The 21,911-nt window shown below is 42.8% G+C and overlaps 1 protein-coding gene and 1 long non-coding RNA gene across 2 annotated transcripts in view; one reads left to right on the forward strand and one right to left on the reverse strand.

Moving 5' to 3' along the window:
• Window positions 1-9,941: 9,941 nt before the first annotated feature.
• LOC140491518 (uncharacterized) lies at window positions 9,942-11,292 on the reverse strand. Its single transcript, XR_011963325.1, has 2 exons — window positions 11,147-11,292; window positions 9,942-10,412 (listed from the first exon to the last, which is right to left on the reverse strand). It is a non-coding gene; the product is annotated as an uncharacterized lncRNA (long non-coding RNA).
• Window positions 10,316-21,911, forward strand: part of cuedc1b (CUE domain containing 1b) — a 158,100-nt gene continuing 146,504 nt past the window's right edge. The window contains exon 1 of the mRNA XM_072589812.1: window positions 10,316-10,620. The gene's annotated coding sequence lies outside the window, so the exon portion shown is untranslated. The remainder of the gene's footprint in view (window positions 10,621-21,911) is intronic.

Below are 21,911 nucleotides of genomic sequence, written 5' to 3' on the forward strand. Positions count from 1 at the left end.
CCATACCCCTACATTAACCCCTTACCTAACACTATGGGCAATTTAGCATGGCCAATTCACCTGACGTGCACATCTTTGGACTGTGGGAGGAAACCGGAGCACCCGGAGGAAACCCACGCAGACACAGGGAGAATGTGCAAACTCCACACAGTCAGTCGCCTGAGGCGGGAATTGAACCCGGGTCTCTGGCGCTGTGAGGCAGCAGTGCTAACCACTGTGCCACCGTGCCGCCCACAAATGTAGAGTAATGGGTAAATGTAGAGGAATGGGTCTGGGTGGGTTACTCTTCAGGCAGTCATTGTGGACTTGTTAGGCTGAATGGCCTGTTTCCACATTGTAGGGTTTCATTTTAAAAATCAGTAGTTTCCATTAACTCTACTGATTAGTTTTAGCAACATCAAGTGATAATAAGTGCTATAGAGCTAGGAGGTGGCCCATCAAGTATTTTGCCCTGTCTACTTACTCAGTTGCTGAACAGATTTGAGAACCACTGACCCTAAGGGGCCATCATTCAGAACTTACCCTGGACAGTGTCCCAATGGCTTGCCCACTGATGCTATACTGACATGCCATACCTAGCCCTACCCTCACTATATTTAAATTGACTGGTTCTTATAGGGCAAGGGAGTCAAAAGCTATCAGGGATAAATATGAATCTGGAATTCAGGGCATACACCAATTCACCACGAGTCTATTGAATGGCAGAATAGGCTTGAAGGGCTGAATGGCCTACTTCTGCTAAGGTGAATGTTTATATGACTATCACTATCCAATAGGAGTCATAGAATATAAAAGGTTCAGGAAGAGAAACCCCAGCTGATCATTTCTTCCTCCATTGGGCCGACATTCAGGACCCTAGAGAAACACTGTCATCTTTAAACAAGGCCGTTAATAGGCATCCACAACACGTTCCACACTAATATATTTTAGCCTATCCGGTAATAAAGTTTTTTTTAAATTTCCCTTGAGCATTCTGCTCAATCCCAGTTGTTTGTCTTAATGAGAAACGAAGCTCAGAGGCACTAGGCAAGAAACATTTAGCATTCAAATAAGTTCACTTATTTGTGCTTCAAGTGTTCAGGGACTTGGGATTTCAGTTAAAATACAGTACACAGCACAATACCTGGTTTTCAATTTTAGTCATGTATTGTTAATGTTTCTGCCTCTGCACCCCCTCTGAATAAGAAACATTTCAATACGAGGTTGCAATCTGTTTCAAGTTGCATGAAACTTTGTAAATATTTGCTTAAACTTTTCATATTGAAATAATATTTCAATGATCATGAAGAACAAAAATATATTGAATAACCGAAGGTCATGAAGTGTGTTCAATGGCTGCATTTGATGAGGTTGTCATAGAATCCCTACAGTGCAGGTAGAGGCCATTTGGCACAGCAAGTCTGTACCAACCCCTGAAGTGTGTGCCCTCAGACCTAGCCCCCACTCTATCCCCATATGCCTGCATTTCCCTTGGCAAATCTACCCAGCTGGCACATCCCTGGAAACAAAAGGACAATTTAGCATGGTCCATCCACCTATCCTGAACACCTTTGGACTATGAAAGGAAACCAGTCCACCCGGAGGAAATCCACGCAAACATGGGGGGAAATGTAGACAATCACCTGAGGCTGGAATTGAACCTGGGTCCTTGGGCGCTGTGAGGCAGCAGTGCTAACCACTGCGCTGCCCATTAAACAAATAAGGACAACACTGGTCAATTGGGCTTGCATTAGCTGTGTTACATTGGAGCGCTGTTCCAACAGTGAGAAACTTTGTTTAGAAAAATTGGAATTTTTATAAAATGAGTTTTGCTTTTTTTTCTGTTTTAAATTTTGGAAATGGAATCTGTTCAATGGTATTTCAAATATGATTGTCAGAACAATGGGAGGTGGAGCCAGAACAGTTCTTGAAAGCCTGTTAGTCAGCTCTGTGGATAATTTGATGGTTGCCTTAGATTGGTTGCAGGGTTGGAGACTTAGGAGATGACCATCAAATGGTGTCAGGTTCACCATGGCTGAGCGGGGTAGCACTCTCACCTCCGAGTCAGACGTCTCCAGGACTTAAAGGACAAAAATCAAGGTTGACACACAGTGCATTATTCAAGGGAGTGCTGTACTGTCCGAATCCCTCTGTCACAGGAATATTTAACTGAGGCCCCCTTGCTGCTTTCTCTGATGGATGCAAAACATCCTGGGGGACAGAAAAGAGCAGAGGAGATAGTTGTGCTGATTTGGCCAATCGACATTTGTCACAAAAACAAACTGGGAATTTGCTGTGCGTGAATTGAGGTGAAAGAGAAATTTCTTCACTCAGTGTTGAGCCTGTGGAATTCACTATCATAGAGTCATAGAGTCATAGACATGTACAGCACGGAAACAGACCTTTCGGTCTAACTCGTCCATGCCAACCAGATATCCCAACCCAATCTAGTCCCAACTGCCAGCACCCAGTCCATCCAAACCCTTCCTATTCATATACCCATCCAGATGCCTTTTAAATGTTGCAATTGTACCAGCCTCCACCACTTCCTCTGGCAGCTCATTCCATACACGTTCCACCCTCTGCGTGAAAAAGTTGCCTCTTAGGTTTCTTTTATATCTTTTCCCTCTCACCCTAAACCTATGCCCTCCAGTTCTGGACTCCCCCCAACCCAGGGAAAAGACTTGGTCTATTTATCCTATCCATGCCCTTCATGATTTAATAAACCTCTACAAAGTCACCCTCAGCCTCCGACACTCCAGGGAAAACAGCCCCAGCCTGTTCGGCCTTGCAAATCTTTTCTGAACCCTTTCAAGTTTTGCAACACCTTTCCGATAGGAAGGAGACCAGAATTGCACGCAATATTCTAACAGTGGTCTAACCAATGTCCTGTACAGCTGCAACATGACCTCCCAACTCCTGTACTCAATACTCTGACCAACAAAGGAAAGCGTACCAAACATCTTCTTCAGATGGACGTTGAGGGGGGACCTGATTGATGTCTACAAAATCATGAGAGGTTTGACAGGGTGGGTAGCAAGAAGTTTTTTCCCCAGAGTGGGGGACTCAATTACTAGGGGTCACAAGTTCAAGATGAGAGGGGAAAGGTTTAAGGGAGATTAGATTACTTACAGTGTGGAAACAGGCCCTTCGGCCCAACAAGTCCACACCGACCCACCGAAGTGCAACCGATCCAGATCCATTCCTCTACATTTACCCCTTCACCTAACACTACGGGCAATTTAGCATGGCCAATTCACCTGACCTGCACATCTTTGGATTGTGGGAGGAAACCGGAGCATCCGGAGAAAACCCACGCAGAGAATGTGCAAACTCCATACAGTCAGTCGCTTGAGGCGGGAAGTGAACCAGGGTCTCTGGTGCTGTGAGGCAGCAGTGCTAACCACCATGCCGCCCATACGTGGAAAGTTGTTATCATGAAGGGGTTGAGGCCAAAGTATTAGGTTTTCAAGAAGGAGGTAGATGTAGATCTTGTGGCTAAAGGGATTAAGGCATTGATCTCTGTGATCAACCATAATCATATCGAATCATATTGAATCATATTCAAGGGGTTGAATGGTTTACTCCATTCTTCGATGTCTGTGTAAATTGGCTGCAGGTTCTCCTTGCATTACAACAGTGACTATGCCTCGAAAGTACATCATTGGGTGTAAAGTCCTGCCTGGGTTTGTCCATCCCTTAAAATCCTATTTAGAAGTTTGACCATTTCCATAAATTTATGGTGAAAGCGAATCAGATAAAACACAGTTTGCAAAACTGAAGGGTATTTGGAGGTCCCAGATGTTGTGACATTTCTTGACAACTAAAACAATTAAAAGCTTTCCCTGGATGATTAGATTTGTGATTGTGAATAGCAAGTGACTGAAAGTGCTAAAGTGACAACCGAGAGAGAGAGAGAGAGAGAGAGAGAGAGAGAGAGAGAGAGAGAGAGAGGTGGAGGGGTGGGGGGAGAGCAGGGAATTGTTGAGTTATGAGTAAATGCTTCTTTGAAGTCAGTAACAACAAAGCACGATGTTATTACTGAGCTATTAATTAATAAAGAACGCCTCATCTTCCGCCTCGGAACACTTCAACCCCAGGGCATCAATGTGGACTTCAACAGTTTCCTCATTTCCCCTTCCCCCACCTCACCCTAGTTCCAAACTTCCAGCTCAGCACTGTCCCCATGACTTCGCTGCTCCTCGGATGCTGCCTGAACTGCTGTGCTCTTCCAGCACCACTAATCCAGAATCTGGTTTCCAGCATCTGCAGTCATTGTTTTTACCTTATTAATCAATAAACTCAGGTAAAGGTCTGGGTTCAAACCTGCCACAACAGATGGTGGAATTTGAATTTAATAAAATTCTGGAATGAATCTAATGATGATGCTGAATCCATTGTTGAATGTCAAGAAATACCCAACTGGTTCACTCATGTCCTTAAGAGAAGGAAACATTTGTCTTTACTTGGAGTGGCTAGCATGTGACTCCAGACCCTCAGCAATGTGATTGACTCTTAACTACCTTTTGGAAACTTAGAAATGGGTAATAAATTCTGGCCTAGTCAGCAATGCCCACATCACATGAATAAATTTTAAAAAAATATCTGTGTCGACTGTACAAGTGGAGAGAAAGGAACCATTGTCAGTTAGGAGCAAATTACTGCAGATACTGGGATCTATACCAAAAAGCAAAAAAAGGTGTTGATCACAGTGGGTCAGGCAGCATCCATGGAGAGAGAACAAGCTAATGTTTTGAGTCAGCTCTGATGAAGAATCATCTAGCCTCGAGACGTTAGCTTAATCTCTCTCCATGGATGCTGCCTGTCCCACTGTGAGCTCCAACATTGTTCATTAGGATTGAGTGTCAAAAGCATGATTGTTGACTGAAGAGTCAATCGCAAAGTTGGATCTGAAAAAGTGGGAGTGAATGGAGCAGATTTCTGTTTCAGTAAAATATCCACTTAACACTACAATTTCAAAGAAGTTATAAGAGTGTCTGGGTCACAGAACTCAAAGTTAACTGTTTCTTTGGTCACAGATGCTGACTGATTTACAGAGCTTCCCCAGCATTGTGTTTCCGTATATTTGACTTCCAATTTCCCTTGATTCAGATGTTATCAAGAACAATAAATGCTGATTTGGAGATGCCGGTGTTGGACTGGGGTGTACAAAGTTAAAAATCACACAACACCAGGTTATAGTCCAACAGGTTATAGTCCAACAGGTTTAATTGGAAGCACACTAGCTTTCGGAGCGACGCTCCTTCATCAGGTGATTGTGGAGGGCTCGATAGTAACACAGAATTTATAGCAAATTCTGTGTTACGATCGAGCCCTCCACAGTCACCTGATGAAGGAGCGACGCTCCAAAAGCTAGTGTGCTTCCAATTAAACCTGTTGGACTATAACCTGGTGTTGTGTGATTTTTAAATAAATGCTGACATAGCTAGCAATACTCACATTTCCGTGAATGAATGTGAAACAGGTTAGGCGCAAGGTAGGATATATTTTGCAGATGAACCAGAAAGTCATTAAGTTGGAGCTTGACTCTAGAGACTGGAACACTTCAGTGCTGAGGAGAGGAGCTAAGTTCTAAGAAATGTGTATTCTGGATGAAATGTTAAACTGAGACCATATCACAATGACTGTGTATCTGGTCATTATCACCTCACTGCTTGTGGGAGTTTGCTTTGCTTAAATTGGCTATTATATTTCCTACATTACAACCTGACTAGAATTCAGAAGTATTTCACTGTCTGTGAGGCTCTTTGAGATATGCAATATGAAAAGCACTTGATGTATTGAGAGCCTTTATTGCAAAAAGAAATTGGGCTAGCAGGCTATTTTGGTTGTGCCTATGTATAGAGGGAAAGTACCCAACATGATGTTAAACCTCCCTCCCCACTTCAGAACCATACTTAGCCAGCGCTTTTGCACAGAGATAATGTATTGTTTTAACATCATCACAGGATCAACAACTTCCTCCAATTATTTCTATCTTTGGGAAGTCCAGGATCTGGCATGGTAGACACTGGGACAAGAACAAGGAGTGTGGCATGATATTAATCTTAGAATCTGCCTTAAAACAAGTTTTATATGTGCAGCCACAGTTTTGACTGTAATGACAAGGGTAATGGGCTGGCTATGAGCTCAGAAAAATGTTTGTTATAATGTCATAATATTAAACTGTCTGGGGTGTATCCTACTGACTTGACCAAAGCAATTTGAACTGTATTAAAATTACTCATGTCAATAAACTGGAGAAGTGCTAATGTAGTAATAATCTTGAGACCCAGACTAATGGCCGGTGGGTTGTGGGCTCAATTCCCCTCATGGCAGATGGTAAAATTTGAATTCAACAAAATTGGAATGAAATGCTAGCCTAATGGTGACTATGTAACCACCATCAATTGTTGTTTTCAAAGAAAAAGCACCCATCTGGTTCAATTTAAAAGTGACATGTTTCTGGACCACAGCAATGTGGTTGACTGTTAACTGCCCTCTGGAATCACCTAGCAAGCCACTCAGGATAATTAGAGATTGCATTAAATGCTGGTCTAGCCAGCATCCACATCCTGTGAATACACTTTCTAAAAAAAACTCATTGAGATCAGACAAACAATCGCATTCGGCCCTTATATGACTGAATGGATGGAAGACAACTTGCTAACCAACCAACAGCTGATCATGCTCCTAACGACCCAATCCATGCCTAGATGATCATGGCCTCATTCACAAACTGTATTCTGTATGTAAGCTCCTGATAAGGTCCCACACAGGAGTCTTCCAGAAGGAAGATTCATATTGGCAAGAAGACTCTCAACGAGCCGAACAGAAATCATACAGGGTATCATTTTCTTTAAACTATTGAATTTAAAATTCTCAATAAAAGTGTTGGATTTAATGTGAAAATGTGTCCAGTGTAATGCTTAGTTTCTGAATTTAATAAAGTGGTGAAATCACCTCCAGTGGGTTATATAGAAAATGTGGCAACAATTTTCCAGCAGCAATACTAATGGTATAATGAAATAAGTATGGTATGGCATGTCTTATCCTGTACTTCTTGGTGCAGTGAACTGCAGATCCAAGCTGCTTTGAAAGTAGGAACTACTGAATGGAACAAGTAGGAATAAAATCAGAGAGAAACACAATTTCTTAAAAATTCATTCAGGGGGTCTGGGTGTTGTTCACTAGGTCAGTACATTTACAGCCCTTGACAAGGTAGTTTAGACTCCCTACAGTGTGGAAACAGGCCCTTTGGCCTAACACGTCCACCCAAACCCATTCCCCTCTGACTAATGCACCTAGTGATAGGCACTTCCTTGAATCGTAGTCATAGAGTCATAGAGATGCACAGCATGGAAACAGGCCCTTCGGTCCAACCCTTCCATACTGATCAGATATCCCAAACCAATCTAGTCCCACCTGTCAGCACCCGGCCCATATCCCTCCAAACCCTTCCTATTCATATACCCATCCAAATGCCTCTTAAATGTTGCAATTGTACCAGCCTCCACCACATCCTCTGGCAGCTCATTCCAACCAGCTCCAATGATTTGTCATTGTCCTGCCACAGGTTCCCCCTGCTCTCCTTTTGGAATTGTTCTTTTTTCATATGGACTCAACTTCTCCCTCTCAATGTGAATCATTTAAGATGTGAAATCACTATTTATCTTTTGTTATTAAGCTGGAATCCTCCAAAATCCAATCCAACAGAATGGTGGGAACACCACACAGTGATTTAAACAGAAGGTCCAATGCTACCTTCTCAGAGCAAATAATGCAAAAGCAAAATACTATGGTTCCTGGAAACCTGAAACATATTTTTTAAAAAATGATGCTGCTGGTTTTGAGTTGTTTCTTACTGTGTAGAAGACATTATTAAATTGCAAGTTTAAAATGAAGCAATTACCAGTGAATAATTATCTTAGCCCATGCAGAGGATCAAATCTAGAGCAGGTTGATGAATTTAATATCTTCATTTATAACTAAATGCAGTGCTCTGAAAAGAGGACGGTGTTTAAGAAGGGTGGTAAGGACAAGCCAGGGAACTATAGACCAGGGAGCCTGACATCAGTGGTGGGCAAGTTGTTGGAGGAGTCCTGAGGGACAGGATGTACATATATTTGGAAAGGCAAGGACTGGTTAGGGATAGTCAACATGGCTTAGTGCGTGGGAAATCATGTCTCACAAACTTGATTGAGCGTTTTGAAGAAGTAACAAAGAGGATTGATGAGGGCAGAGCAGTAGATGTGATCTATATGGACTTCAGTAAGGCGTTTGACAAGGTTCCCCATGGGAGATTGGTTAGCAAGGTTAGATCTCACGGAATAACTGGCTCAAAGGTAGAAGACAGAGGGTGGTGATGGAGGGTTGTTTTTCAGACTGGAGGCCTGTGACCAGTGGAGTGCCACAAGGATCAGTGCTGGGTCCTCTACTTTTTGTCACTAATATAAATGATTTGGATGCGAGCATAAGAGATATAGTTAGTAAGTTTGCAGATGACACCAAATTTGGAGGTGCACAGCAAAGAAGGTTACCTCAGATTACAACAGGATCTTGATCAGATGGGCCAATGGGCTGAGAAGTGGCAGATAGGGTTTAATTCTGATAAATGCGAGGTGCTGCATTTTGGGAAAGCAAATCTTATCAGGACTTATACACCTGATGATAAGGTCCTACGGAGTGTTGCTGAACAAAGAGACTTTGGAGTGCAGGTTCATAGCTCCTTGAAAGTGGAGTCGCAGGTAGATAGGATAGTGAAGAAGGCGTTTGGTATGCTTTCCTTTATTGGTCAGAATAATGAGTACAGGAGTTGGGAGGTCATGGTGCAACTGTACAGGACATTGGTGAGGCCACTGTTGGAATATTGCATGCAATTCTAGTTTCCTTCCTATCAGAAAGATGTTGTGAAACCCGAAAGGGTTCAGAAAAGGTTTACAAGGATGTTGCCAGGGTTGGAGGATTTGAGCTACAGGGAGAGGCTGAACAGGCTGGAACTTCGGAGGCTGGGGGGTGACCTTATAGATGTTTACAAAATTATGAGGGGCATGGATAGGATAAATAGACAAAGTCTTTTCCCTGGTGTTGGGGAGTCCAGAACTAGAGGGCATAGGTTTAGGGTGAGAGGGGAAAGATATAAAAGATACCTAAGGGGCAACTTTTTCACGCAGAGGGTGGTACGTGTATGGAATGAGCTGCCAGAGGAAGTGGTGGAGGCTGGTACAATTGCAACATTTAAAAGGCATTTGGATGGGTAAATGAATAGGAAAGGTTTGGATGGATATGGACCGGGTGCTGGCAGGTCAGACTAGATTAGGTTGGGATATCTGTTCGGCATGGACGGGTGGACCGAAGGGTCTGTTTCCATGCCGTACATCTCTATGACTCTAAGAAGAATTAAATGCCAGAGAAAGTGTCAGATACAGGTACAGTTACAACATTTAGAAGACATTTGGATAGAGACCTGAATAGGAAAGATTTAGAGGGATTCGGGCCAAATGCAAACAAATGGGACTAGTTTGGGAAACTTCGTCTGCGTAGAAGAGTTGGGCTGAAGGGTCTGTTTTCGTGCTGTCTCTCCAAGCCCGGGAGATTAGGCAGCATCTGTGGAAGAAAAAAAACCAGAACTAACGTTTCAGACCAGTGACCTTTCACCTCCATTTCTTCTCAGGACAGCTTGGAGTAAGCAATAATTGTAGTCCTTCCCCAATCAAAGAAAACCTCACATTTCGTCTTGGGATTTTTAAACGGTATAAACAAATACTAAACACGAAAAGATGCATTTACGTAATTTCTTCAGTGTGTAAGAAACAAATCAAATGCGGCCAATTGTGTTGGCACAATATGACGATTGATAAATCACATTGCAACAAAAGAATTGGTAGATCAAATAGCGCTGACTTCACAAGAGCTTGTTTACAGGGGTTACAAACTACTGCAAATAAACCAGACTACTGCAGTACTATAAAGTGGCGATTTTACTGTGTTTAACAAAGCAGTGTTTTGCAGGGGGCTGAATAAAGCATTTGTCGGGCATAACAAACCAGAGTATGTTTTGCACTTCTTCATCACACCGAGTTTTGCAGCGTCTAATAAAGCAGTTTTGTACTAATAAATAAACCAGAGTCTGTTACAGCGTTTAATAAATCGGAGTTTCGCGGCGCTTAATAAACCAATATTGCTTAACGTTTCATAAATCAGAGTCTTTCAATAAAAACCAAGAGCTTTGCGGTTCTTAACACAAGCGGAGGGTTTTGCTCACTCCGCCTGGTGAAGTGATCGGGAGCAGGAATTGCATTTCTCCAGGATCTCCACTAGGAAGCTGCATTGCTCTCTCTCTCTCTCTCTCTTCTTCCCTCTCCCTCTGTGATTGAGCCAGAACCCTCTCTGAATCCGCTCCATCTCCATTTCCATCTGTTGACCTCGACGCGCTGGAGAAGACACGGAGAGGGAGAGGAGAACATGACAAGCCGCCTCTTAGCCCAGCCCAACCTCTGCCAAACTTGACCAGAGAGACCGCTTCACGGAAGGAGCCCGAGGGGTGGGGGTGGGAAGAGGGGCTGAGCTGGCCCGATCTGCGGACAGGAGGAGAGGGGACCGAGAGTGAGGGGGTGCCTGATTCTAGCCTCTGCTTTGCCGGTGAGTGGTCCCGGGGATCCTGGGCGCTGGAGGATAGAGGAGGGGGGCGACAATTAGCGTTTGGTCAAGGGATGCAATGGGATCCGGGGAGATTTAACCACCTCCCACCTCGGGATGGCTTGCATTGGGTCGGATTTGTATTTTATGTGGATGTGTGTATGTTCTTTCTTATTTTTAAAAAAGTCGGCCTTCTCCGTTCTGTCTTGGGCGGCTGCTGCACTGGGGGGTGGGGGATTTGCAGGGACTGGGTAAAAATCAGTCGCGGGGAGGACACTTTTTTTTGTCAAGATCTGAGCAAGCTTCTGAAACAAAAAAAAAGAGCATTCCTCCAGCCGGAAACATGTGTTGGATTGTATCAGTCGCGCGAAGGAATTTTTGAATGCTCCCTTCAAAATTAAAGTTCATTTCGCTTCCTGTCAGCGGCCACTTTCCAAACAGTTGTTTAACTTGCTCCCAAGTAGAGGATTGGGGTTTTGCCTGTGAAAATAATTCATCGTGCTGTTACCTGCTTCCTGTTGCCACTTACCCCTCCCCCATGCCTCGTTTTCCCATGTTCTTCTGTTTCCTCTCAGGTTCTGAAACCACTGTTTAAACATGAGGCAAATCGAAGGATTGTACACGTAAGGGAGCACTGACCACCGTGGTTCAGTTATTGCCTAGCTTCCCCTTCCCTTTTACTCTTCTCTATAATTCCTTTGCCCCACCCCCCCATTTAAAGTTTGTTAAATAGGAGCATAGGAAGTAGGGAAAGTCGTCCATTCAGTCCCTCCAACCTAGTCCACCATTCCCTCTGAAGGGCTCCTGCCCGAAATGTCGATTTTTCCTCTGACCTGCTGTGCTTATCCAGCACCACTATAATCTTGACTCTGGTCTCCAGCATCTGCAGTGCTCACTTTCCCATAAGATCTTGGCTGATCTGAGTGTAACCTCAAATTCACATTCCCACTTATCTCTGATAAGCGGTCACCCCCTTACTGATCAAGAATTTATCTCTGCCTTAAAAATGTTGTGCTTACTTTTTAGAATGAGAGTTGCAAAGACTCTCAAGCCTAAGAATTGTTTTCTACCTGATCCCAGTTTTAAATGGGTCACTCCTGATTTTTAAACAGCTCCTCAAGTGAGATCAAACATCCTCTTCATATTTACCTTTTAAGTACCTCACAAGATCTTTTATATTACAATCAAATTTTCTCTTATTCTTCTGAATTCCAGTGGATATGGTTGAATGAACCTTCCTTGAACTGCCTCAACCCATTTACATCCTTAAGTGAGGTGTTCAGTACTCTGCACAGTATTCCAGATGTGGTCTGTCTGGATAACTGAAGCACAACCTCTTAACTTTTGTGTTAAAGTCTTGCCAAAGGATAACGTTCCATTTTGTTTACCTGATGACTTGCTGTACCTCTGTACCAACCTTTTGCTATTCATGCACAAGGACACCCAGATCTCTGCATCTCTGAGCTCTGCAATCTTTTGCCATTTAGATCAGTTTAAGAAATATTTTTCCTGTTAAACCAGAGAATTTCACATTTTTCCACAATATTGTCCATTTTTCCCACTCACTTGATTTATATTTTCTACTCTTATATCCTATTCTTATATCCTCCTTACAACTTAGCTTTCCTGCCTGTCTTTGTGTCATCTGCAACTCTGGTAACTGTTCTTGTCTCCCTTCATCTAAGTTTTTTATATAAATTGTAAACAGTTGATGTACCAGCACTGATATCTGTGGCACACTGCTTCTTAACCATTGCCAACCATCAACACTGCTTCCTCTGAGTCAGCCAATTTGCTATCCCGTGCACCAGAAGCTTTTACTTTCCATAATAACCTTTGATGTGTGCCCTGTCAAATGCCTTCTGAAAATCTAAATACAGTACATTCACTGATTTCCCCTTTGCTGCTTTTTACATTTCATCCAATATTCTAACCTGCCACCTGTCTTTGTACAATTGCAGGCTTGTTATTTTGGTTTGGTTTCACCTAATTTACCAAGACCTTCAGCCAATTCAACTTTCAACCTTCATAATTTCTCTTATTTACATTTTTACAAAAACCCAAACCCACTTTTCTCTCCCTCAAACTGAGTGTAAAATTCAACCGTATTATTGCCAGTGTTACTCAGGGGCACTTTCACTATACGATCATTAATTAATCGTATTTGTTGCACAAGACCAGATCCGGTAAAGCTAACTCTCTGGTTGGCCCTTGAACATGTTGTTCTAAGAAATTATCCTGAAAACATTCTGTGGACTCCTCATTTAGGCTGCCTTTGCCAATCTTGATTTGGAGATGCCGGTGTTGGACTGGGGTGTACAAAGTTAAAAATCACACAACACCAGGTTATAGTCCAACAGGTTTAATTGGAAGCACACTAGCTTTCGGAGCGACGCTCCTTCATCAGGTGATAGACTATCGCTCTGGAGGACCGTCGCTCCGAAAGCTAATGTGCTTCCAATTAAACCTGTTGGACTATAACCTGGTGTTGTGTGATTTTTAACTTTGCCAATCTGATCTTTCCAGTTGGTGTGTAGATTAAAACCACCCATGATGATTATTGTTTTAACTTGCTGATGACACCTCATTATTTCTTCCTTTATGTTCCACCAAACCGCCTGGTTACTGTTGGAAGGCCTGTCATTCAATCCTTTGACTGACTTCTTGCATTTGTCATTACTCATTCCTGCCCAAATTGTTTGCGCAGCTTGACTTCCTAAATTTAGATAATCCCTCTCCATTGTGCTAATATAATTGTGAATTAACAGAGCCATCCCTCCACCTTTTTCCTAATTTCCTGATATATTTAAATATCTTTTACCATTCGAGATTCAATTCTTAATCCATGTCTCTACGATGGATATGAGACTGTAGTTATTATTTTCTGTTTGCACTCTCAGTTCATCTGTTTCATGTTGAATGCTACAGACATTCTGATTTAGAGTCTTCAGTTTTATCTGTTTACTGTCTTTGTAAATTATAATCTGATCTGCTGACTGATTCTTAGTATTGTACTTTCCATCATTTCCTGTTAGGGTCTGTTTATTGTTTCCCTTATTAACACATTTCACTTTGGCCTTACGTTTCACCTCATCTTTCCAAGTTTGATTCCTTGCCCCCACTATTGAGTTGAAAATCCTCTCTATTTCCCTAGTTATGCAGGTGACGGGAACACCAGCCCCAGCAAGGTTTAGCTGAAGATCCTTCTAAAGGTACAGATGCTACTTTGCCCTGTACTGCTGCTGGTGCCCATGAACCAGAACCCACACCAGTCTTTGTACTCTACATTGATTTTTCTAATCTGACTTGTCTTATGTCAATTTGCACGTAGCTCAGGAATTAATGCAGTGATCATGATTTTTGAGGTTCTGCTTTTTAATTTGATGCCTATATCATGACTACTGACTATGAAGAACTTCCTCTTTGTCCTGCCTATGTTATTGGTATCTATACGGAACCAAAACAACTGGATTCTCTCGAGCACTGATGACTTGTCCTGAACTATGGTATCAGGCAGGAAACACAGCTGTCTGAACTCACTCTTTGCTACAGAGAGCGGTGTCAATCAGTCAGGGGTAAATGTAGCGTAATAGGGTAGGGGAATGGGTCTGGGTGGGTTACTGGTCGGAGTGTCATTGTGCAGTTGTTGGGCCGAAGGACCTATTTCCACACTGTGGGGATCCTATGAATCCTCTTCACTGTACTGTCCGCTGCAACCATCACATTCCTTCTTATTCCCCACCGGCCCTTGAGTGGCTTCCTATACCTTGGTGCCATGGTCAGATAACTCCATTCTAACAACCCTCACTGTCATCCAGACAAGCTGAAAGAACCTCAGACCTATTGGAGAGTTTCATAGGCTAAAGCTCTTGCCCTGTGGGTGCCTCTGCCCGCCTCATTGGCTCTCCCTGAACACTGACCAAATCAGATGACCTAGCTTGAAGAGGTGTGACTGCATTCTGGTGCAAAGAATCCAAATAACCTGCCTTCACTTTGAAGCACTGCAGCAAGTGTAGTTCAGTCTCCAGCTCCTAAACTCTGAGCGGTACCTCCTCCAACCTACTGCACACAAGTTTGTTCTGGACCAAAATGTCAACCAGGAACTCCCACATGCTGCAGCTGTGGCACATCACCTGTTCTGCCATCCTTAAGGTGTTCTAAGGAATAATTTGCATTTGAATTTCATATTCTTTTTGTTTGTATTTTATTAGCCTTAATACCAGTTGCTATACTATTCTGAACTTCAGGAATAGAATACACCTAATCAAATGGGTAAATTCAACCTGGAAAATTACATTACAAAGAGTAGGATAAGGACTTGCAAGTTTAAAAGGCAAATCTTTGCTTCATATACCAACATAAAGATCGACAGATTCTTGGAATGGATAGACCGATCCAATAGGTATAACTTCAGTCTGGTGATTGAGGTGGAAACCCTCAAATCATTTAAAGGAATTTGGGTCTACACCTGAAGTGCGGTAACTTGCAAGACTATGGATTAGGTGTTGGAAAGTGGGATCAGAATGAGTGCCTGGTTTGTTCAGTTGGCACACACATGATATGCCTCCTTTCAGTGCTGTAACTTTTCGATGGTGCTAAACCCAGGAATCGTTAAAGATTCGTTGGATGCTGGAAGGGAGGGACTTGTAAGGATTAGAAACTAAGATAATCTGAATGGCCCAATTTATCTTCAGTTGTCTTGAATAAAGCAAAATACGACCTTGTTTATTACCTGCTCTCTAGTTGCAAGGAAGTTGTTGAACAATGGAACAACCACTATAATGTCGTGGGAGAACACGGTTTTTTGTGAAAGCAAAGTCCATTTCACAATATCTATTGGAAAGTTTTTTTTTGTTCTTATTAAGTTTGTGGCTATCGCAGATTTGATGGCTACACACAAAGTTTAAATCTGTATTTCTTTTTGTTTTCATGGTTTACATTTACTGGTACTGACACACCTCGGTTACTGGATTCTGGATTACTTCCAAAACACGGGTTGGATTGGGTAACTTTGGCTCAGTAACAGAGGGTAGCAACACACACCTAGCTTACAGGCTAAAGCTCAGAGTAAACTTCAGGAGAAATAACTTTGTAATTTTTATTTAATTCTCAGAATGCTGATGCTGTTCATGAGACACATTTATGTAATTTTAACCATTCTTGGTTGCCTTGAGCTAATCCTCTCCAATGCTCTTCTGACTTGTTCTATCTACCATAGCCTACCCATTGAACCACCGTGGTCTTGCAATGTTGCGTGGAGTCAGGAATTGCAGGTGGCTCAGTGGTTAGCACTGGTGCCTCACAGCACCAGGTACTCGGCTTTGATTCCACCCTCTGGCTACCGTCTGTGTGGAGTTTGCATATTCTGCCTGTGTCTGTTTGGGTTTCCTCTGGGTGCTCTGGTTTCTTCCCACAGTCCAAAAACGTACAGGTTAGGTGGGTCAGCCATTGGGAATGTGAGGTTATGGGACTTGGTGGGATGCTCTTTGGAGGGTCGGTGTGCACTCGAAGGTTCAAATGGCCTGCTTCCACACTGTAGGGATTCTATGAACCTCAATAGTCTATGAACATCGATTCTGATCCAGCTTTGGTGAATTAATAGACATTACAGAATGACATCCAAGATGGGATGATATGTGAATTGCAGGTAATGAAGTTCATGTGCCATTTTCTGTTCTTGACTGGTTCAGATAAATGCGAGGTGCTGCATTTTGGGAAAGCAAACTTAGCAGGACTTATACACTTAATGGTATGGTCTTAGGGAGTGTTGCTGAACAAAGAGACCTTGGAGTACAGGTTCATAGCTTCTTGAAAGTGCAGTCGCAGATAGATAGGATATGAAGAAGGCGTTTGGTATACTTTCCTTTATTGGTGAGAGTATTGAGTACAGAAGTTGGGGGGAGGTCATGTTGCGGCTGTACAGGACATTAGTTAGGCCACTGTTGGAATATTTACTGGATTAGTGGTGCTGGAAGAGCACAGCAGTTCAGGCAGCATCCAACGAGCAGCGAAATCAACGTTTCGGGCAAAAGCCCTTCATCATTTCCTGATGAAGGGCTTTTGCCCGAAACGTTGATTTCGCTGCTCGTTGGATGCTGCCTGAACTGCTGTGCTCTTCCAGCACCACTAATCCAGTATTTGATTTTCAGCATCTGCAGTCATTGTTTTTACCACTGTTGGAATATTGCATGCAATTCTGGTCTCCTTCCTATCAGAAAGATGTTGTGAAACTTGAAAGAGTTCAGAAAATATTTACAAGGATGTTGCCAGGATTGGAGGATCTGAGCTACAAGGAGATGCTGAATAGGCTGGGGCTGTTTTCCCTGGAGCGTCGGAGGCTGAGGGGTGACCTTATAGAGGTTTATAAAATTATGAGGGGCATGGATAGGATAAGTAGACAAAGTCTTTTCCCTGGGGCAGGGAGTCCAGAACGAGGCTGTTACAATTGCAACATTTAAGAGGCATTTGGATAGGTATATGAATAGGAAGGGTTTGGAGGGATATGGGCCAGGTGTTGGCAGGTGGGACTAGATTGGGTTGGGATGTCTGGTTGGCATGGACGGGTTGGACCGAAGGGTCTGTTTCCTTGCTGTACATCTCTATGACTGGTAAAGTGCAGGTTAAGGAGGTGTTCAAGTAACCTTGCTAGATTATTGCTGTCTGAAAGATCACACATATAGCAGCCAGAGTGTACTGGTGATAGATTGTGGAACATTGTATTCAATGGCACTAATTGAGAGAACTGCTCTGTCGTGGATGCCCTCAAGCTTCTTGTATACTGTAGTAGCTGGACTAATCCAGATTGATGGGGAATAGTCTATCTGACTTCTGGACTGATCTTTCCAGCAAGTGGAGTCTTGCTCATATTCAATTTGGGTTGTTACTTGGTGGCTACTGGAGTAAATGTACAACCACCTGATGAAGGAGCAGCACTCCAAATGTTAGTGCTTCCAATTAAACCTGTTGGACTATAACCTGGTGTTATATGATTTCTAACTTTGTACACCCCAGTCTAACACCGGCACCTCCAAATCAGGAATAAATGATAGCTGCCATTTCTAAGCCCTGAATTCGATGTTGTTCGGGTCCTGCTGTAGATTGGCATGAATTACTTTATTATCAGAGGATTGTGAATAGAGTTGTAGATTGTGGCATTGTCTGTCAGTCCACACCCTGACCTTCTGATAGTAGGGAGCATATTGATGAAATACCTAAAAATCGTTCCTAAATTTCACTATGCTTAAGTTAAAAACTTCACATTTTGAAAGGTGAGACAAAGTTGCAAATCTTTTTTAATGTTTGAGTAGCTCCTGGCAGGGGACAGTGATTACTAGTTTCTGACAATCACAGCCATCTTTGATGGCATTCAACGTAATTGTTCCTGACCTTCCATTGACTTCAGTTTTGCTCAGGCTCCTTGCTATCTTAATATCAAGGGCAGTTACTCTTGCATCTCCTTTGACATTCAGCTCTCACATCTACATCACCATCAAGGCTGTGATAAGGTCAGGATCTTAAAGGTTGTGGTGAAATGTGAGCTGTGTGCCCATAGCAGGTTATCAGTGAGTCATTGATGCTCGATGGCACTGCTCATGTCCCCTTGCCTTGTTTTATTATGATTGAAAGGAGGCTGATAGAGTGGTAATTTATCCTGCATAGGCTCGATTTATCCTGATATTTGTGGCTATGTCAAATATGGGCAATTTTTCTGTTAGCCGGATGCCAGTACTATAGCTGTAAGTATGAAATAGAAGGTTCTTAATAGCAAGACAAAGCAAGTCAGACAATCAGAAAACAAATTGGAGCTACTAATAGTGAGAACATTAAGCAGGAGAAACACCATGAAAGGTTTGTTCAAGTCCAGCTTTGGGATGTCTGATTGGACCAGGAAAAACCCGTAGAATTTTCACAGCATGAGGATGGAATGACTGTTTGTTTAGAGATGGAGATCTTACTGCATATCCATTAAGGATATATTACTATTTCTCTGCTGACAATTTCCCTTTCCCACTCCTCCAGTTCTATCAGGCCATTTCAATCATTGATTTTTAACTGGTCCCATTGGAGTCAGTATTGAACAGTAACAATGTACAATGTCCATTCTTTCGAAATTCAAATATTCCAGGGACCCATTGTGGTCCTTAATGCTCAGTATCACATGAGTCTGGGCCATTGGGGTGCTCATTTGTGTTGATGTTATTATGGAAATAATGAACTATTGTTGTTGTATAATCTAAGTATGATGGGACATCCCCCCTCTGATCTTTGCCTAAATTTAATGTGTCAGCTTTGCCATTGCAGCTCATTGGGGCTCTGATCCCATATCCTCTCCATCACTGCAAAATCCGCCTCTATAATAATACCCTTTTATCTACATTATGGAGAGGAATGTATTTCCATTCCTGTAAAAGTGCCTGTGGTTGACTAGACGGTAGGATGTGGATCAGATGAACACCACGAGGAAAGAGTCCAATACTTACTGTCATTAATTTGGAGTTGTTGGTGTTGGACTGGGGTGGACAAAGTTAAAAGTCACACAACACCAGGCTATAGTCCAACAGGTTTATTTGGAAGCACTAGCCTTTGGAGCATCGCTCCTTCATCAGGTAGTTGTGGAGGTTAAGATCATGCTCACAGAATTTATAGCCAAAGGAGTCCAGTGTCATGGAGATGTGATCCATCTTAGCTTAAAACTTTCATCTTTTATAATGGGATATGCTGGTTGTTTCTGTTCTTTTATATGTAAGTCACCTGATGAAGGAGCAGCACTCCGAAAGCTAGTGCTTCCAAATAAACCTGTTGGACTATAACCTGGTGTTGTGTGATTTTTTTTTTTTAACCTGCTTCCATTAAAGTTGACTCGAAGCCTGCCTCCATTCCTTACCCAAAGTAAAAAGCCAAGGAATGTTGCTGTGATTTGGAGAATTATCACCAGGGAACCTGCCGTTGTCTGGAGAAGAGGAAAGATATTTCCTGACTCTACCCCCCCCTGCCTGTTACCCTAGTGCTCAGTGACTTGTATTGAGGCCATAATGGGCTGAGAGCCTGTCTTCAAATTCTTGTGTTCGTTTTCAAGTCCCTCCACGGCCTCGCCCTTCCCTAAACCTGTAATCTCCTCCAGCCCAACCCCTCTCTCCAGGACCTGTGCACTTCTCAAATCTGGGTCATTTCCATGTACCCACCATTTCATTAACTCCACACATTGAAATCACCTCAAAATACTCAACCTCTCCCATTGGAAAGCACCAGGAAACCTCTGTCATTGATCAAATCTTTCTTGGTTTTAAATTTTATTTAACTATCATGGTGTGAAATGCTTCAGGATATTTTGCTTCTTTGAGAGCTTTAGATAATTGGACATGGATGCATTTATATTTCAAACGTTTCAGGATTCTGAGTAACCCAGATGAGATTGTGTGGCCACAGCAGTAAAGCAACAAACTGTTCTGAGGGGAGAGACTCTCTTCTGGGAAGTAAGAAAGCATAGAGACCATTCAGGTCACTAAACCTATTGTACATATTTTGTGGCCTATTGTGGAGTATTTAACCTCCACAGAAACGCTCTGCTCCTCAGACGCGCTAAACAGAATCAAGAATATTTGTCTATTCTCCCACTGTTCAAACTCAGCCTGCATGCATCTAAACAATGAACCCTCATCACAGGATTCTTTAAGATGGGGTCTTCTTAAATTTTGAGTTGGAACCTCCCCTACCCTACTCCAAAATTGTGGAGGGGTCCTGATCTGAAATAATGGGGTCATGAGTTCCAAAGCAATGATGTCTGTTGTGGGGTTCTAACCGAGTGTTAGTGTTCCATGATGTTGCTAAATCTTCTTTGTCTTTGTAACACTGGGTGAGGAATTTTGGCTTACAACTAGGCAGACTACAGAACCAATGACAGGATCTTATTGCCTGGAAGCCAAATGTTGATAGCACGTTAGAGTGTAAGGCATCCTAGTCTTTCCACAGGTTTTGGATGATTCTAACACACGAACCTGTTCTGCAGTGAGTCACTTTTTTGTTTCAAACTTCATAAATATAGATATGGCTAGTTAACTTGAAGTGTCAGTCTGATGCTCTTTCTGTGTATGGATTATAGGGGGAATAATAAACATTCAATTAATCATAAAGGTGTCCTCCAGTAAGGGGGGGGGGACTTTTGCATGAGTGCAGAAGATGGTAAAGGGCATAGAAAGTTAAGTGGGAGCAATAGCAGGGGATATGCATTCAAAATAAGAAAAAGCTAAATGTTGAACAGAGGTTAGAAAGTGCTCCAACATGGGATAGACTTTGGGGATTGATTGCAAGGGGATGACGTGAGCTTTTTATTGACAATTAAAATCATTAATCTCACTCCTATCAAGAGGAATTTTGCGGCTATGCGAATGACCAAAAAGCACAGTTGGTAAACGTCTTCGTGTTTAGGTGGCTGTACCCCATGCCACTATTTAACAAAGCCAGGAAGCTTTGTTACTACAAAAAAAAACAGACTAATTGCTCATTCATTCCAAATATTTGGTGAATCCTGGTGTGTGGAAATAGCCTGATTAAATTTTACAAGCATGTTGGAGAGTTTGAGCCACAGGAAGAGGCTGAATAGACAGGGCTGTGTTCCCTGATGCGTCGGAGGTTGAGGTTTTGAGAGGTTTGTAAAATTGTGAAGGGCATGGATAGGGTGAATAGCCAAGATCTTTTCCCCAGGATAGGGGTGTCCAAAACTGGAGGGCATAGGTTTTGGGTGAGAAGAGAAAGGTTTAAAAGGGACCCAAGGGGCAACGTTTTCACACAGAAGATGGTGTGTGTCTGGAATGAGCTGCCAGAGGAAGTAGTGGAGGCTGGTGCAATTACAACATTGAAAAGGCATCTGGATGGCTATATGAATAGGAAGGGTTTAGAGGGATATGGGCCAAGTGCTGGGATCTGGGATATGGGACTAGATTAGGTTAGGATATCTGGTCAGGGTGGACAGGTTGTACTGAAGGATCTGTTTCCATGCTGGATAGCTCTATGACTCTATCTCTCTATAACTAATGACAGGAGCTTTAAAAGTAATATAATAAATCTGAGACTCTTTGAGGGCAGCACTGTGGTTCCATGAATAGCACTGCTGCCTCATAGCACCGGGGACCGGGTTTGATTCCAGCCTCAGGTGACTGTCTGTGTGGAGTTTGCACATTCTCCCTGTGTCTGCGTGTGTTTGCTCTGGTTTCGTCTCAGTCCAGAGATGCGGAGGTTAGGTGGATTGGCCGTGGGAATAGGGATAGAGTAGGGGGCACGGATCTGGGTGGGATGCT

This window comes from Chiloscyllium punctatum, chromosome 19, assembly GCF_047496795.1.
Source record: "Chiloscyllium punctatum isolate Juve2018m chromosome 19, sChiPun1.3, whole genome shotgun sequence".
In the NCBI taxonomy this organism is placed as follows: domain Eukaryota; kingdom Metazoa; phylum Chordata; class Chondrichthyes; order Orectolobiformes; family Hemiscylliidae; genus Chiloscyllium; species Chiloscyllium punctatum.